This window comes from Gasterosteus aculeatus, chromosome 1 (assembly GCF_964276395.1).
Source record: "Gasterosteus aculeatus chromosome 1, fGasAcu3.hap1.1, whole genome shotgun sequence".
Classification (NCBI taxonomy): Eukaryota; Metazoa; Chordata; class Actinopteri; order Perciformes; family Gasterosteidae; genus Gasterosteus; species Gasterosteus aculeatus.
In genome coordinates this window covers 790,984-804,236 of record NC_135688.1, presented here as the reverse complement: position 1 = coordinate 804,236, position 13,253 = coordinate 790,984, and the positions used below count along the sequence as shown (strand labels likewise).

At 38.2% G+C, this 13,253-nt stretch overlaps 38 non-coding genes across 38 annotated transcripts; all 38 read left to right on the top strand.

Moving 5' to 3' along the window:
* The first annotated feature begins 167 nt into the window (after positions 1–167).
* Positions 168–259, top strand: trnar-ucu (transfer RNA arginine (anticodon UCU)). Its single transcript is given in 2 exon segments — positions 168–204; positions 224–259. It is a non-coding gene; the product is annotated as a tRNA-Arg (tRNA).
* A 250-nt stretch (positions 260–509) lies between these two features.
* Positions 510–601, top strand: trnar-ucu (transfer RNA arginine (anticodon UCU)). Its single transcript is given in 2 exon segments — positions 510–546; positions 566–601. It is a non-coding gene; the product is annotated as a tRNA-Arg (tRNA).
* A 248-nt stretch (positions 602–849) lies between these two features.
* On the top strand, positions 850–941 carry trnar-ucu (transfer RNA arginine (anticodon UCU)). Its single transcript is given in 2 exon segments — positions 850–886; positions 906–941. It is a non-coding gene; the product is annotated as a tRNA-Arg (tRNA).
* A 250-nt stretch (positions 942–1,191) lies between these two features.
* Positions 1,192–1,283, top strand: trnar-ucu (transfer RNA arginine (anticodon UCU)). Its single transcript is given in 2 exon segments — positions 1,192–1,228; positions 1,248–1,283. It is a non-coding gene; the product is annotated as a tRNA-Arg (tRNA).
* Positions 1,284–1,533: 250 nt separating this feature from the next.
* trnar-ucu (transfer RNA arginine (anticodon UCU)) lies at positions 1,534–1,625 on the top strand. The gene is given in 2 exon segments: positions 1,534–1,570; positions 1,590–1,625. It is a non-coding gene; the product is annotated as a tRNA-Arg (tRNA).
* A 250-nt stretch (positions 1,626–1,875) lies between these two features.
* trnar-ucu (transfer RNA arginine (anticodon UCU)) lies at positions 1,876–1,967 on the top strand. Its single transcript is given in 2 exon segments — positions 1,876–1,912; positions 1,932–1,967. It is a non-coding gene; the product is annotated as a tRNA-Arg (tRNA).
* Positions 1,968–2,217: 250 nt separating this feature from the next.
* trnar-ucu (transfer RNA arginine (anticodon UCU)) lies at positions 2,218–2,309 on the top strand. The gene is given in 2 exon segments: positions 2,218–2,254; positions 2,274–2,309. It is a non-coding gene; the product is annotated as a tRNA-Arg (tRNA).
* A 247-nt stretch (positions 2,310–2,556) lies between these two features.
* On the top strand, positions 2,557–2,648 carry trnar-ucu (transfer RNA arginine (anticodon UCU)). Its single transcript is given in 2 exon segments — positions 2,557–2,593; positions 2,613–2,648. It is a non-coding gene; the product is annotated as a tRNA-Arg (tRNA).
* A 250-nt stretch (positions 2,649–2,898) lies between these two features.
* trnar-ucu (transfer RNA arginine (anticodon UCU)) lies at positions 2,899–2,990 on the top strand. Its single transcript is given in 2 exon segments — positions 2,899–2,935; positions 2,955–2,990. It is a non-coding gene; the product is annotated as a tRNA-Arg (tRNA).
* Positions 2,991–3,240: 250 nt separating this feature from the next.
* Positions 3,241–3,332, top strand: trnar-ucu (transfer RNA arginine (anticodon UCU)). The gene is given in 2 exon segments: positions 3,241–3,277; positions 3,297–3,332. It is a non-coding gene; the product is annotated as a tRNA-Arg (tRNA).
* Positions 3,333–3,582: 250 nt separating this feature from the next.
* trnar-ucu (transfer RNA arginine (anticodon UCU)) lies at positions 3,583–3,674 on the top strand. The gene is given in 2 exon segments: positions 3,583–3,619; positions 3,639–3,674. It is a non-coding gene; the product is annotated as a tRNA-Arg (tRNA).
* Positions 3,675–3,925: 251 nt separating this feature from the next.
* Positions 3,926–4,017, top strand: trnar-ucu (transfer RNA arginine (anticodon UCU)). The gene is given in 2 exon segments: positions 3,926–3,962; positions 3,982–4,017. It is a non-coding gene; the product is annotated as a tRNA-Arg (tRNA).
* A 248-nt stretch (positions 4,018–4,265) lies between these two features.
* On the top strand, positions 4,266–4,357 carry trnar-ucu (transfer RNA arginine (anticodon UCU)). Its single transcript is given in 2 exon segments — positions 4,266–4,302; positions 4,322–4,357. It is a non-coding gene; the product is annotated as a tRNA-Arg (tRNA).
* Positions 4,358–4,608: 251 nt separating this feature from the next.
* On the top strand, positions 4,609–4,700 carry trnar-ucu (transfer RNA arginine (anticodon UCU)). Its single transcript is given in 2 exon segments — positions 4,609–4,645; positions 4,665–4,700. It is a non-coding gene; the product is annotated as a tRNA-Arg (tRNA).
* A 248-nt stretch (positions 4,701–4,948) lies between these two features.
* Positions 4,949–5,040, top strand: trnar-ucu (transfer RNA arginine (anticodon UCU)). The gene is given in 2 exon segments: positions 4,949–4,985; positions 5,005–5,040. It is a non-coding gene; the product is annotated as a tRNA-Arg (tRNA).
* Positions 5,041–5,290: 250 nt separating this feature from the next.
* Positions 5,291–5,382, top strand: trnar-ucu (transfer RNA arginine (anticodon UCU)). The gene is given in 2 exon segments: positions 5,291–5,327; positions 5,347–5,382. It is a non-coding gene; the product is annotated as a tRNA-Arg (tRNA).
* Positions 5,383–5,632: 250 nt separating this feature from the next.
* Positions 5,633–5,724, top strand: trnar-ucu (transfer RNA arginine (anticodon UCU)). Its single transcript is given in 2 exon segments — positions 5,633–5,669; positions 5,689–5,724. It is a non-coding gene; the product is annotated as a tRNA-Arg (tRNA).
* A 250-nt stretch (positions 5,725–5,974) lies between these two features.
* Positions 5,975–6,066, top strand: trnar-ucu (transfer RNA arginine (anticodon UCU)). The gene is given in 2 exon segments: positions 5,975–6,011; positions 6,031–6,066. It is a non-coding gene; the product is annotated as a tRNA-Arg (tRNA).
* A 247-nt stretch (positions 6,067–6,313) lies between these two features.
* trnar-ucu (transfer RNA arginine (anticodon UCU)) lies at positions 6,314–6,405 on the top strand. Its single transcript is given in 2 exon segments — positions 6,314–6,350; positions 6,370–6,405. It is a non-coding gene; the product is annotated as a tRNA-Arg (tRNA).
* A 250-nt stretch (positions 6,406–6,655) lies between these two features.
* Positions 6,656–6,747, top strand: trnar-ucu (transfer RNA arginine (anticodon UCU)). The gene is given in 2 exon segments: positions 6,656–6,692; positions 6,712–6,747. It is a non-coding gene; the product is annotated as a tRNA-Arg (tRNA).
* A 250-nt stretch (positions 6,748–6,997) lies between these two features.
* On the top strand, positions 6,998–7,089 carry trnar-ucu (transfer RNA arginine (anticodon UCU)). The gene is given in 2 exon segments: positions 6,998–7,034; positions 7,054–7,089. It is a non-coding gene; the product is annotated as a tRNA-Arg (tRNA).
* Positions 7,090–7,339: 250 nt separating this feature from the next.
* trnar-ucu (transfer RNA arginine (anticodon UCU)) lies at positions 7,340–7,431 on the top strand. The gene is given in 2 exon segments: positions 7,340–7,376; positions 7,396–7,431. It is a non-coding gene; the product is annotated as a tRNA-Arg (tRNA).
* Positions 7,432–7,681: 250 nt separating this feature from the next.
* On the top strand, positions 7,682–7,773 carry trnar-ucu (transfer RNA arginine (anticodon UCU)). Its single transcript is given in 2 exon segments — positions 7,682–7,718; positions 7,738–7,773. It is a non-coding gene; the product is annotated as a tRNA-Arg (tRNA).
* A 250-nt stretch (positions 7,774–8,023) lies between these two features.
* On the top strand, positions 8,024–8,115 carry trnar-ucu (transfer RNA arginine (anticodon UCU)). The gene is given in 2 exon segments: positions 8,024–8,060; positions 8,080–8,115. It is a non-coding gene; the product is annotated as a tRNA-Arg (tRNA).
* Positions 8,116–8,365: 250 nt separating this feature from the next.
* Positions 8,366–8,457, top strand: trnar-ucu (transfer RNA arginine (anticodon UCU)). The gene is given in 2 exon segments: positions 8,366–8,402; positions 8,422–8,457. It is a non-coding gene; the product is annotated as a tRNA-Arg (tRNA).
* A 591-nt stretch (positions 8,458–9,048) lies between these two features.
* trnar-ucu (transfer RNA arginine (anticodon UCU)) lies at positions 9,049–9,140 on the top strand. The gene is given in 2 exon segments: positions 9,049–9,085; positions 9,105–9,140. It is a non-coding gene; the product is annotated as a tRNA-Arg (tRNA).
* A 250-nt stretch (positions 9,141–9,390) lies between these two features.
* Positions 9,391–9,482, top strand: trnar-ucu (transfer RNA arginine (anticodon UCU)). The gene is given in 2 exon segments: positions 9,391–9,427; positions 9,447–9,482. It is a non-coding gene; the product is annotated as a tRNA-Arg (tRNA).
* A 250-nt stretch (positions 9,483–9,732) lies between these two features.
* trnar-ucu (transfer RNA arginine (anticodon UCU)) lies at positions 9,733–9,824 on the top strand. The gene is given in 2 exon segments: positions 9,733–9,769; positions 9,789–9,824. It is a non-coding gene; the product is annotated as a tRNA-Arg (tRNA).
* Positions 9,825–10,074: 250 nt separating this feature from the next.
* Positions 10,075–10,166, top strand: trnar-ucu (transfer RNA arginine (anticodon UCU)). The gene is given in 2 exon segments: positions 10,075–10,111; positions 10,131–10,166. It is a non-coding gene; the product is annotated as a tRNA-Arg (tRNA).
* Positions 10,167–10,413: 247 nt separating this feature from the next.
* trnar-ucu (transfer RNA arginine (anticodon UCU)) lies at positions 10,414–10,505 on the top strand. Its single transcript is given in 2 exon segments — positions 10,414–10,450; positions 10,470–10,505. It is a non-coding gene; the product is annotated as a tRNA-Arg (tRNA).
* Positions 10,506–10,755: 250 nt separating this feature from the next.
* trnar-ucu (transfer RNA arginine (anticodon UCU)) lies at positions 10,756–10,847 on the top strand. The gene is given in 2 exon segments: positions 10,756–10,792; positions 10,812–10,847. It is a non-coding gene; the product is annotated as a tRNA-Arg (tRNA).
* Positions 10,848–11,094: 247 nt separating this feature from the next.
* On the top strand, positions 11,095–11,186 carry trnar-ucu (transfer RNA arginine (anticodon UCU)). The gene is given in 2 exon segments: positions 11,095–11,131; positions 11,151–11,186. It is a non-coding gene; the product is annotated as a tRNA-Arg (tRNA).
* A 250-nt stretch (positions 11,187–11,436) lies between these two features.
* On the top strand, positions 11,437–11,528 carry trnar-ucu (transfer RNA arginine (anticodon UCU)). The gene is given in 2 exon segments: positions 11,437–11,473; positions 11,493–11,528. It is a non-coding gene; the product is annotated as a tRNA-Arg (tRNA).
* Positions 11,529–11,778: 250 nt separating this feature from the next.
* Positions 11,779–11,870, top strand: trnar-ucu (transfer RNA arginine (anticodon UCU)). The gene is given in 2 exon segments: positions 11,779–11,815; positions 11,835–11,870. It is a non-coding gene; the product is annotated as a tRNA-Arg (tRNA).
* Positions 11,871–12,120: 250 nt separating this feature from the next.
* trnar-ucu (transfer RNA arginine (anticodon UCU)) lies at positions 12,121–12,212 on the top strand. The gene is given in 2 exon segments: positions 12,121–12,157; positions 12,177–12,212. It is a non-coding gene; the product is annotated as a tRNA-Arg (tRNA).
* A 247-nt stretch (positions 12,213–12,459) lies between these two features.
* trnar-ucu (transfer RNA arginine (anticodon UCU)) lies at positions 12,460–12,551 on the top strand. Its single transcript is given in 2 exon segments — positions 12,460–12,496; positions 12,516–12,551. It is a non-coding gene; the product is annotated as a tRNA-Arg (tRNA).
* Positions 12,552–12,801: 250 nt separating this feature from the next.
* trnar-ucu (transfer RNA arginine (anticodon UCU)) lies at positions 12,802–12,893 on the top strand. The gene is given in 2 exon segments: positions 12,802–12,838; positions 12,858–12,893. It is a non-coding gene; the product is annotated as a tRNA-Arg (tRNA).
* A 247-nt stretch (positions 12,894–13,140) lies between these two features.
* Positions 13,141–13,232, top strand: trnar-ucu (transfer RNA arginine (anticodon UCU)). The gene is given in 2 exon segments: positions 13,141–13,177; positions 13,197–13,232. It is a non-coding gene; the product is annotated as a tRNA-Arg (tRNA).
* Positions 13,233–13,253: the final 21 nt, after the last annotated feature.

Genomic DNA, 13,253 nt, shown 5'->3' with positions numbered 1-13,253 from the left:
ATATTGCATTTACCGTCCGTTACATTTTGAGTTTTAAAGTTTTACTTCTGTCGTAGTCGAGTTTTAAATCCAGCATGGTGTTCATCTTTACGCTGTATTATCATGCTTTGGACTATTTAATTCACTTGATATCTTCTTTTTTTGAGGATTCTTTGAAAATCACCAGCGACTCTGTGGCGCAATGGACAGCGCGTTGGACTTCTAGTTGATCATCATGAAAGTAATTCAAAGGTTGTGGGTTCGAGTCCCACCAGAGTTAAACATTAGATTCAGTGACAAAAGCCAGAAATCTCTCTGGGGAATTACTGCTTAAATAAAAGCATTTTATCCCATCCCATAATAATGCATTTACCGTCCGTTACATTTTGAGTTTTAAAGTTTTACTCCTGTCGTAGTCAAGTTTTAAATCCAGCATGGTGTTCACCCTTACGCTGTATTATCATGTGCTGCACTATTTTTTTCTTCTCTTTGTATATACTTTTTTTGAGGATTCTTTGTAAATCATGAGAGACTCTGTGGCGCAATGGACAGCGCGTTGGACTTCTAGTTGATCATCATGAAAGCAATTCAAAGGTTGTGGGTTCGAGTCCCACCAGAGTTGAGCTTTAGATTCAGTGACAAAAGCCAGAAATATCTCTGGGCAATTACTGCTTAAAAAGAAATCATTTCTTTCCATCCCATTATAATGCATTTACCGTCCATTACATTTTGAGTTTTAAAGTTTTACTTCTGTCGTAGTCGAGTTTTAAATCCAGCATGGTGTTCATCTTTACGCTGTATTATCATGCTTTGGACTATTTAATTCACTTGATATCTTCTTTTTTTGAGGATTCTTTGAAAATCACCAGCGACTCTGTGGCGCAATGGACAGCGCGTTGGACTTCTAGTGGATCATCATGAAAGTAATTCAAAGGTTGTGGGTTCGAGTCCCACCAGAGTTGAACATTAGATTCAGTGACAAAAGCCAGAAATGTCTCTGGGGAATTACTGCTTAAATAAAAGCATTTTATCCCATCCCATAATAATGCATTTACCGTCCGTTACATTTTGAGTTTTAAAGTTTTACTCCTGTCGTAGTCAAGTTTTAAATCCAGCATGGTGTTCACCCTTACGCTGTATTTTCATGTGCTGGACCATTTCTTTCTTCTCTTTGTATCTACTTTTTTTGAGGATTCTTTGTAAATCATGAGCGACTCTGTGGCGCAATGGACAGCGCGTTGGACTTCTAGTCGATCATCATGAAAGTAATTCAAAGGTTGTGGGTTCGAGTCCCACCAGAGTTGAACTTTAGATTCAGTGACAAAAGCCAGAAATCTCTCTGGGGAATTACTGCTTAAATAAAAGCATTTTATCCCATCCCATAATAATGCATTTACCGTCCGTTACATTTTGAGTTTTAAAGTATTACTTCTGTCGTAGTCGAGTTTTTAATCCAGCATGGTGTTCATCTTTACGCTGTATTATCATGTGCTGGACTATTTTTTTCTTCTCTTTGTATCTACTTTTTTTGAGTATTCTTTGTAAGTCATGAGCGACTCTGTGGCGCAATGGACAGCGCGTTGGACTTCTAGTTGATCATCATGAAAGTAATTCAAAGGTTGTGGGTTCGAGTCCCACCAGAGTTGAACTTTAGATTCAGTGACAAAAGCCAGAAATATCTCTGGGGAATTACTGCTTAAATAAAAGCATTTTATCCCATCCCATAATAATGCATTTACCGTCCGTTACATTTTGAGTTTTAAAGTTTTACTCCTGTCGTAGTCAAGTTTTAAATCCAGCATGGTGTTCACCCTTACGCTGTATTTTCATGTGCTGGACCATTTTTTTCTTCTCTTTGTATCTACTTTTTTTGAGGATTCTTTGTAAATCAGGAGCGACTCTGTGGCGCAATGGACAGCGCGTTGGACTTCTAGTCGATCATCATGAAAGTAACTCAAAGGTTGTGGGTTCGAGTCCCACCAGAGTTGAACTTTAGATTCAGTGACAAAAGCCAGAAATCTCTCTGGGGAATTACTGCTTAAATAAAAGCATTTTATCCCATCCCATAATAATGCATTTACCGTCCGTTACATTTTGAGTTTTAAAGTATTACTTCTGTCGTAGTCGAGTTTTAAATCCAGCATGGTGTTCATCTTTACGCTGTATTATCATGTGCTGGGCTATTTTTTTCTTCTCTTTGTATCTACTTTTTTTGAGGATTCTTTGTAAGTCATGAGCGACTCTGTGGCGCAATGGACAGTGCGTTGGACTTCTAGTTGATCATCATGAAAGTAATTCAAAGGTTGTGGGTTCGAGTCCCACCAGAGTTGAACTTTAGATTCAGTGACAAAAGCCAGAAATCTCTCTGTGGATTTACTGCTTAAATAAAAGCATTTCATCCCATCCTATAAAAATGCATTTACCGCCTGTTACATTTTGAGTTTTAAAGTATTACTTCTGTCGTAGTCGAGTTTTAAATCCAGCATGGTGTTCATCTTTACGCTGTATTATCATGCTTTGGACTATTTAATTCACTTGATATCTTCTTTTTTTGAGGATTCTTTGAAAATCACCAGCGACTCTGTGGCGCAATGGACAGCGCGTTGGACTTCTAGTTAATCATCATGAAAGTAATTCAAAGGTTGTGGGTTCGAGTCCCACCAGAGTTGAACTTTAGATTCAGTGACAAAAGCCAGAAATCTCTCTGGGGAATTACTGCTTAAATAAAAGCATTTTATCCCATCCCATAATAATGCATTTACCGTCCGTTACATTTTGAGTTTTAAAGTTTTACTCCTGTCGTAGTCAAGTTTTAAATCCAGCATGGTGTTCACCCTTACGCTGTATTATCATGTGCTGCACTATTTTTTTCTTCTCTTTGTATATACTTTTTTTGAGGATTCTTTGTAAATCATGAGAGACTCTGTGGCGCAATGGACAGCGCGTTGGACTTCTAGTTGATCATCATGAAAGTAATTCAAAGGTTGTGGGTTCGAGTCCCACCAGAGTTGAACTTTAGATTCAGTGACAAAAGCCAGAAATCTCTCTGGGGAATTACTGCTTAAATAAAAGCATTTTTTCCCATCCCATAATAATGCATTTACCGTCCGTTACATTTTGAGTTTTAAAGTTTTACTCCTGTCGTAGTCAAGTTTTAAATCCAGCATGGTGCTCACCCTTACGCTGTATTTTCATGTGCTGGACCATTTTTTTCTTCTCTTTGTATCTACTTTTTTTGAGGATTCTTTGTAAATCATGAGCGACTCTGTGGCGCAATGGACAGCGCGTTGGACTTCTAGTTGATCATCATGAAAGTAATTCAAAGGTTGTGGGTTCGAGTCCCACCAGAGTTGAACTTTAGATTCAGTGACAAAAGCCAGAAATCTCTCTGGGGAATTACTGCTTAAATAAAAGCATTTTATCCCATCCCATAATAATGCATTTACCGTCCGTTACATTTTGAGTTTTAAAGTTTTACTCCTGTCGTAGTCAAGTTTTAAATCCAACATGGTGTTGACCCTTACGCTGTATTATCATGTGCTGGACTATTTTTTTCTTCTCTTTGTATCTACTTTTTTTGAGGATTCTTTGTAAATCACCAGCGACTCTGTGGCGCAATGGACAGCGCGTTGGACTTCTAGTGGATCATCATGAAAGTAATTCAAAGGTTGTGGGTTCGAGTCCCACCAGAGTTGAACTTTAGATTCAGTGACAAAAGCCAGAAATCTCTCTGGGGAATTACTGCTTAAATAAAAGCATTTTATCCCATCACATAATAATGCATTTACCGTCCGTTACATTTTGAGTTTTAAAGTTTTACTCCTGTCGTAGTCAAGTTTTAAATCCAACATGGTGTTGACCCTTACGCTGTATTATCATGTGCTGGACTATTTTTTTCTTCTCTTTGTATCTACTTTTTTTTGAGGATTCTTTGTAAATCATGAGAGACTCTGTGGCGCAATGGACAGCGCGTTGGACTTCTAGTTGATCATCATGAAAGCAATTCAAAGGTTGTGGGTTCGAGTCCCACCAGAGTTGAGCTTTAGATTCAGTGACAAAAGCCAGAAATATCTCTGGGCAATTACTGCTTAAAAAGAAATCATTTCTTTCCATCCCATTATAATGCATTTACCGTCCGTTACATTTTGAGTTTTAAAGTTTTACTTCTGTCGTAGTCGAGTTTTAAATCCAGCATGGTGTTCATCTTTACGCTGTATTATCATGCTTTGGACTATTTAATTCACTTGATATCTTCTTTTTTTGAGGATTCTTTGAAAATCACCAGCGACTCTGTGGCGCAATGGACAGCGCGTTGGACTTCTAGTGGATCATCATGAAAGTAATTCAAAGGTTGTGGGTTCGAGTCCCACCAGAGTTGAACTTTAGATTCAGTGACAAAAGCCAGAAATCTCTCTGGGGAATTACTGCTTAAATAAAAGCATTTTATCCCATCACATAATAATGCATTTACCGTCCGTTACATTTTGAGTTTTAAAGTTTTACTCCTGTCGTAGTCAAGTTTTAAATCCAACATGGTGTTGACCCTTACGCTGTATTATCATGTGCTGGACTATTTTTTTCTTCTCTTTGTATCTACTTTTTTTTGAGGATTCTTTGTAAATCATGAGAGACTCTGTGGCGCAATGGACAGCGCGTTGGACTTCTAGTTGATCATCATGAAAGCAATTCAAAGGTTGTGGGTTCGAGTCCCACCAGAGTTGAGCTTTAGATTCAGTGACAAAAGCCAGAAATATCTCTGGGCAATTACTGCTTAAAAAGAAATCATTTCTTTCCATCCCATTATAATGCATTTACCGTCCGTTACATTTTGAGTTTTAAAGTTTTACTTCTGTCGTAGTCGAGTTTTAAATCCAGCATGGTGTTCATCTTTACGCTGTATTATCATGCTTTGGACTATTTAATTCACTTGATATCTTCTTTTTTTGAGGATTCTTTGAAAATCACCAGCGACTCTGTGGCGCAATGGACAGCGCGTTGGACTTCTAGTGGATCATCATGAAAGTAATTCAAAGGTTGTGGGTTCGAGTCCCACCAGAGTTGAACTTTAGATTCAGTGACAAAAGCCAGAAATCTCTCTGGGGAATTACTGCTTAAATAAAAGCATTTTATCCCATCCCATAATAATGCATTTACCGTCCGTTACATTTTGAGTTTTAAAGTTTTACTCCTGTCGTAGTCAAGTTTTAAATCCAGCATGGTGTTCACCCTTACGCTGTATTATCATGTGCTGCACTATTTTTTTCTTCTCTTTGTATATACTTTTTTTGAGGATTCTTTGTAAATCATGAGAGACTCTGTGGCGCAATGGACAGCGCGTTGGACTTCTAGTTGATCATCATGAAAGTAATTCAAAGGTTGTGGGTTCGAGTCCCACCAGAGTTGAACTTTAGATTCAGTGACAAAAGCCAGAAATCTCTCTGGGGAATTACTGCTTAAATAAAAGCATTTTTTCCCATCCCATAATAATGCATTTACCGTCCGTTACATTTTGAGTTTTAAAGTTTTACTCCTGTCGTAGTCAAGTTTTAAATCCAGCATGGTGCTCACCCTTACGCTGTATTTTCATGTGCTGGACCATTTTTTTCTTCTCTTTATATCTACTTTTTTTGAGGATTCTTTTCAAAGCATGAGCGACTCTGTGGCGCAATGGACAGCGCGTTGGACTTCTAGTTGATCATCATGAAAGCAATTCAAAGGTTGTGGGTTCGAGTCCCACCAGAGTTGAACTTTAGATTCAGTGACAAAATCCAGAAATCTCTCTGTGGATTTACTGCTTAAATAAAAGCATTTTATCCCATCCTATAAAAATGCATTTACCGTCCGTTACATTTTTAGTTTTAAAGTATTACTTCTGTCGTAGTCGAGTTTTAAATCCAGCATGGTGTTCATCTTTACGCTGTATTATCATGTGCTGGACTATTTTTTTCTTCTCTTTGTATCTACTTTTTTTGAGGATTCTTTGTAAGTCATGAGCGACTCTGTGGCGCAATGGACAGCGCGTTGGACTTCTAGTTGATCATCATGAAAGTAATTCAAAGGTTGTGGGTTCGAGTCCCACCAGAGTTGAACTTTAGATTCAGTGACAAAAGCCAGAAATCTCTCTGTGGATTTACTGCTTAAATAAAAGCATTTCATCCCATCCTATAAAAATGCATTTACCGCCCGTTACATTTTGAGTTTTAAAGTATTACTTCTGTCGTAGTCGAGTTTTAAATCCAGCATGGTGTTCATCTTTACGCTGTATTATCATGCTTTGGACTATTTAATTCACTTGATATCTTCTTTTTTTGAGGATTCTTTGAAAATCACCAGCGACTCTGTGGCGCAATGGACAGCGCGTTGGACTTCTAGTTGATCATCATGAAAGTAATTCAAAGGTTGTGGGTTCGAGTCCCACCAGAGTTGAACATTAGATTCAGTGACAAAAGCCAGAAATCTCTCTGGGGAATTACTGCTTAAATAGAAGCATTTTATCCCATCCCATAATAATGCATTTACCGTCCGTTACATTTTGAGTTTTAAAGTTTTACTCCTGTCGTAGTCAAGTTTTAAATCCAGCATGGTGTTCACCCTTACGCTGGATTTTCATGTGCTGGACCATTTTTTTCTTCTCTTTGTATCTACTTTTTTTGAGGATTCTTTGTAAATCATGAGCGACTCTGTGGCGCAATGGACAGCGCGTTGGACTTCTAGTCGATCATCATGAAAGTAATTCAAAGGTTGTGGGTTCGAGTCCCACCAGAGTTGAACTTTAGATTCAGTGACAAAAGCCAGAAATCTCTCTGGGGAATTACTGCTTAAATAAAAGCATTTTATCCCATCCCATAATAATGCATTTACCGTCCGTTACATTTTGAGTTTTAAAGTATTACTTCTGTCGTAGTCGAGTTTTAAATCCAGCATGGTGTTCATCTTTACGCTGTATTATCATGTGCTGGACTATTTTTTTCTTCTCTTTGTATCTACTTTTTTTGAGGATTCTTTGTAAGTCATGAGCGACTCTGTGGCGCAATGGACAGCGCGTTGGACTTCTAGTTGATCATCATGAAAGTAATTCAAAGGTTGTGGGTTCGAGTCCCACCAGAGTTGAACTTTAGATTCAGTGACAAAAGCCAGAAATATCTCTGGGCAATTACTGCTTAAATAAAAGCATTTTATCCCATCCCATAATAATGCATTTACCGTCCGTTACATTTTGAGTTTTAAAGTTTTACTCCTGTCGTAGTCAAGTTTTAAATCCAGCATGGTGTTCACCCTTACGCTGTATTTTCATGTGCTGGACCATTTCTTTCTTCTCTTTGTATCTACTTTTTTTGAGGATTCTTTGTAAATCATGAGCGACTCTGTGGCGCAATGGACAGCGCGTTGGACTTCTAGTCGATCATCATGAAAGTAATTCAAAGGTTGTGGGTTCGAGTCCCACCAGAGTTGAACTTTAGATTCAGTGACAAAAGCCAGAAATCTCTCTGGGGAATTACTGCTTAAATAAAAGCATTTTATCCCATCCCATAATAATGCATTTACCGTCCGTTACATTTTGAGTTTTAAAGTATTACTTCTGTCGTAGTCGAGTTTTTAATCCAGCATGGTGTTCATCTTTACGCTGTATTATCATGTGCTGGACTATTTTTTTCTTCTCTTTGTATCTACTTTTTTTGAGGATTCTTTGTAAGTCATGAGCGACTCTGTGGCGCAATGGACAGCGCGTTGGACTTCTAGTTGATCATCATGAAAGTAATTCAAAGGTTGTGGGTTCGAGTCCCACCAGAGTTGAACTTTAGATTCAGTGACAAAAGCCAGAAATATCTCTGGGGAATTACTGCTTAAATAAAAGCATTTTATCCCATCCCATAATAATGCATTTACCGTCCGTTACATTTTGAGTTTTAAAGTTTTACTCCTGTCGTAGTCAAGTTTTAAATCCAGCATGGTGTTCACCCTTACGCTGTATTTTCATGTGCTGGACCATTTTTTTCTTCTCTTTGTATCTACTTTTTTTGAGGATTCTTTGTAAATCAGGAGCGACTCTGTGGCGCAATGGACAGCGCGTTGGACTTCTAGTCGATCATCATGAAAGTAACTCAAAGGTTGTGGGTTCGAGTCCCACCAGAGTTGAACTTTAGATTCAGTGACAAAAGCCAGAAATCTCTCTGGGGAATTACTGCTTAAATAAAAGCATTTTATCCCATCCCATAATAATGCATTTACCGTCCGTTACATTTTGAGTTTTAAAGTATTACTTCTGTCGTAGTCGAGTTTTAAATCCAGCATGGTGTTCATCTTTACGCTGTATTATCATGTGCTGGACTATTTTTTTCTTCTCTTTGTATCTACTTTTTTTGAGGATTCTTTGTAAGTCATGAGCGACTCTGTGGCGCAATGGACAGCGCGTTGGACTTCTAGTTGATCATCATGAAAGTAATTCAAAGGTTGTGGGTTCGAGTCCCACCAGAGTTGAACTTTAGATTCAGTGACAAAAGCCAGAAATATCTCTGGGGAATTACTGCTTAAATAAAAGCATTTTATCCCATCCCATAATAATGCATTTACCGTCCGTTACATTTTGAGTTTTAAAGTTTTACTCCTGTCGTAGTCAAGTTTTAAATCCAGCATGGTGTTCACCCTTACGCTGTATTATCATGTGCTGGACTATTTTTTTCTTCTCTTTGTATATACTTTTTTTGAGGATTCTTTGTAAATCATGAGAGACTCTGTGGCGCAATGGACAGTGCGTTGGACTTCTAGTTGATCATCATGAAACCAATCAAAGGTTGTGGGTTCGAGTCCCACCAGAGTTGAACTTTAGATTCAGTGACAAAAGCCAGAAATCTCTCTGGGGAATTACTGCTTAAATAAAAGCATTTTATCCCATCCCATAATAATGCATTTTCCGTCCGTTACATTTTGAGTTTTAAAGTTTTACTCCTGTCGTAGTCGAGTTTTAAATCCAGCATGGTGTTCATCTTTACGCTGTATTATCATGTGCTGGACCATTTTTTTCTTCTCTTTGTATCTACTTTTTTTGAGGATTCTTTGTAAGTCATGAGCGACTCTGTGGCGCAATGGACAGCGCGTTGGACTTCTAGTCGATCATCATGAAAGTAATTCAAAGGTTGTGGGTTCGAGTCCCACCAGAGTTGAACTTTAGATTCAGTGACAAAAGCCAGAAATCTCTCTGGGGAATTACTGCTTAAATAAAAGCATTTTATCCCATCCCATAATAATGCATTTACCGTCCGTTACATTTTGAGTTTTAAAGTTTTACTCCTGTCGTAGTCAAGTTTTAAATCCAGCATGGTGTTCACCCTTACGCTGTATTATCATGTGCTGCACTATTTTTTTCTTCTCTTTGTATATACTTTTTTTGAGGATTCTTTGTAAATCATGAGAGACTCTGTGGCGCAATGGACAGCGCGTTGGACTTCTAGTTAATCATCATGAAAGTAATTCAAAGGTTGTGGGTTCGAGTCCCACCAGAGTTGAACTTTAGATTCAGTGACAAAAGCCAGAAATCTCTCTGGGGAATTACTGCTTAAATAAAAGCATTTTATCCCATCCCATAATAATGCATTTACCGTCCGTTACATTTTGAGTTTTAAAGTTTTACTCCTGTCGTAGTAAAGTTTTAAATCCAGCATGGTGTTCACCCTTACGCTGTATTATCATGTGCTGGACTATTTTTTTCTTCTCTTTGTATATACTTTTTTTGAGGATTCTTTGTAAATCATGAGAGACTCTGTGGCGCAATGGACAGCGCGTTGGACTTCTAGTTGATCAGCATGAAAGTAATTCAAAGGTTGTGGGTTCGAGTCCCACCAGAGTTGAACTTTGGATTCAGTGACAAAAGCCAGAAATCTCTCTGGGGAATTACTGCTTAAATAAAAGCATTTTTTCCCATCCCATAATAATGCATTTACCGTCCGTTACATTTTGAGTTTTAAAGTTTTACTCCTGTCGTAGTCAAGTTTTAAATCCAGCATGGTGCTCACCCTTACGCTGTATTTTCATGTGCTGGACCATTTTTTTCTTCTCTTTATATCTACTTTTTTTGAGGATTCTTTGCAAAGCATGAGCGACTCTGTGGCGCAATGGACAGCGCGTTGGACTTCTAGTTGATCATCATGAAAGCAATTCAAAGGTTGTGGGTTCGAGTCCCACCAGAGTTGAACTTTAGATTCAGTGACAAAATCCAGAAATCTCTCTGTGGATTTACTGCTTAAATAAAAGCATTTTATCCCATCCTATAAAAATGCATTTACCGTCCGTTACATTTTTAGTTTTAAAGTATTACTTCTGTCGTAGTCGAGTTTTAAATCCAGCATGGTGTTCATCTTTACGCTGTATTATCATGCTTTGGACTACTTAATTCACTTGATATCTTCTTTTTTTGAGGATTCTTTGAAAATCACCAGCGACTCTGTGGCGCAATGGACACCGCGTTGGACTTCTAGTTGATCATCATGAAAGTAATTCAAAGGTTGTGGGTTCGAGTCCCACCAGAGTTGAACTTTAGATTCAGTGACAAAAGCCAGAAATCTCTCTGGGGAATTACTGCTTAAATAAAAGCATTTTATCCCATCCCATAATAATGCATTTACCGTCCGTTACATTTTGAGTTTTAAAGTTTTACTCCTGTCGTAGTCAAGTTTTAAATCCAGCATGGTGTTCACCCTTACGCTGTATTTTCATGTGCTGGACCATTTTTTTCTTCTCTTTGTATCTACTTTTTTTGAGGATTCTTTGTAAATCATGAGCGACTCTGTGGCGCAATGGACAGCGCGTTGGACTTCTAGTCGATCATCATGAAAGTAATTCAAAGGTTGTGGGTTCGAGTCCCACCAGAGTTGAACTCTAGATTCAGTGACAAAAGCCAGAAATCTCTCTCGGGAATTACTGCTTAAATAAACGTCTTTTATCCCATCCCATAATAATGCATTTACCGTCCGTTACATTTTTAGTTTTAAAGTTTTACTTCTGTCGTGGTCGAGTTTTAAATCCAGCATGGTGTTCATCTTTACGCTGTATTCTCATGCTTTGGACTATTTAATTCACTTGATATCTTCTGTTTTTGAGGATTCTTTGAAAGTCATGAGCGACTCTGTGGCGCAATGGACAGCGCGTTGGACTTCTAGTCGATCATCATGAAAGTAATTCAAAGGTTGTGGGTTCGAGTCCCACCAGAGTTGAACTTTAGATTCAGTGACAAAAGCCAGAAATCTCTCTGGGGAATTACTGCTTAAATAAAAGCATTTTATCCCATCCCATAATAATGCATTTACCGTCCGTTACATTTTGAGTTTTAAAGTATTACTTCTGTCGTAGTCGAGTTTTTAATCCAGCATGGTGTTCATCTTTACGCTGTATTATCATGTGCTGGACTATTTTTTTCTTCTCTTTGTATCTACTTTTTTTGAGGATTCTTTGTAAGTCATGAGCGACTCTGTGGCGCAATGGACAGCGCGTTGGACTTCTAGTTGATCATCATGAAAGTAATTCAAAGGTTGTGGGTTCGAGTCCCACCAGAGTTGAACTTTAGATTCAGTGACAAAAGCCAGAAATATCTCTGGGGAATTACTGCTTAAATAAAAGCATTTTATCCCATCCCATAATAATGCATTTACCGTCCGTTACATTTTGAGTTTTAAAGTATTACTTCTGTCGTAGTCGAGTTTTTAATCCAGCATGGTGTTCATCTTTACGCTGTATTATCATGTGCTGGACTATTTTTTTCTTCTCTTTGTATCTACTTTTTTTGGGGATTCTTTGTAAGTCATGAGCGACTCTGTGGCGCAATGGACAGCGCGTTGGACTTCTAGTTGATCATCATGAAAGCAATTCAAAGGTTGTGGGTTCGAGTCCCACCAGAGTTGAACTTTAGATTCAGTGACAAAAGCCAGAAATATCTCTGGGGAATTACTGCTTAAATAAAAGCATTTTATCCCATCCCATAATAATGCATTTACCGTCCGTTACATTTTGAGTTTTAAAGTTTTACTCCTGTCGTAGTCAAGTTTTAAATCCAGCATGGTGTTCACCCTTACGCTGTATTATCATGTGCTGGACTATTTTTTTCTTCTCTTTGTATATACTTTTTTTGAGGATTCTTTGTAAATCATGAGCGACTCTGTGGCGCAATGGACAGCGCGTTGGACTTCTAGTTGATCATCATGAAAGTAATTCAAAGGTTGTGGGTTCGAGTCCCACCAGAGTTGAACTTTAGATTCAGTGACAAAATCCAGAAATCTCTCTGTGGATTTACTGCTTAAATAAAAGCATTTTATCCCATCCTATAAAAATGCATTTACCGTCCGTTACATTTTTAGTTTTAAAGTATTACTTCTGTCGTAGTCGAGTTTTAAATCCAGCATGGTGTTCATCTTTACGCTGTATTATCATGCTTTGGACTACTTAATTCACTTGATATCTTCTTTTTTTGAGGATTCTTTGAAAATCACCAGCGACTCTGTGGCGCAATGGACACCGCGTTGGACTTCTAGTTGATCATCATGAAAGTAATTCAAAGGTTGTGGGTTCGAGTCCCACCAGAGTTGAACTTTAGATTCAGTGACAAAAGCCAGAAATCTCTCTGGGGAATTACTGCTTAAATAAAAGCATTTTATCCCATCCCATAATAATGCATTTACCGTCCGTTACATTTTGAGTTTTAAAGTTTTACTCCTGTCGTAGTCAAGTTTTAAATCCAGCATGGTGTTCACCCTTACGCTGTATTTTCATGTGCTGGACCATTTTTTTCTTCTCTTTGTATCTACTTTTTTTGAGGATTCTTTGTAAATCATGAGCGACTCTGTGGCGCAATGGACAGCGCGTTGGACTTCTAGTCGATCATCATGAAAGTAATTCAAAGGTTGTGGGTTCGAGTCCCACCAGAGTTGAACTCTAGATTCAGTGACAAAAGCCAGAAATCTCTCTCGGGAATTACTGCTTAAATAAACGTCTTTTATCCCATCCCATAATAATGCATTTACCGTCCGTTACATTTTTAGTTTTAAAGTTTTACTTCTGTCGTGGTCGAGTTTTAAATCCAGCATGGTGTTCATCTTTACGCTGTATTCTCATGCTTTGGACTATTTAATTCACTTGATATCTTCTGTTTTTGAGGATTCTTTGAAAGTCATGAGCGACTCTGTGGCGCAATGGACAGCGCGTTGGACTTCTAGTCGATCATCATGAAAGTAATTCAAAGGTTGTGGGTTCGAGTCCCACCAGAGTTGAACTTTAGATTCAGTGACAAA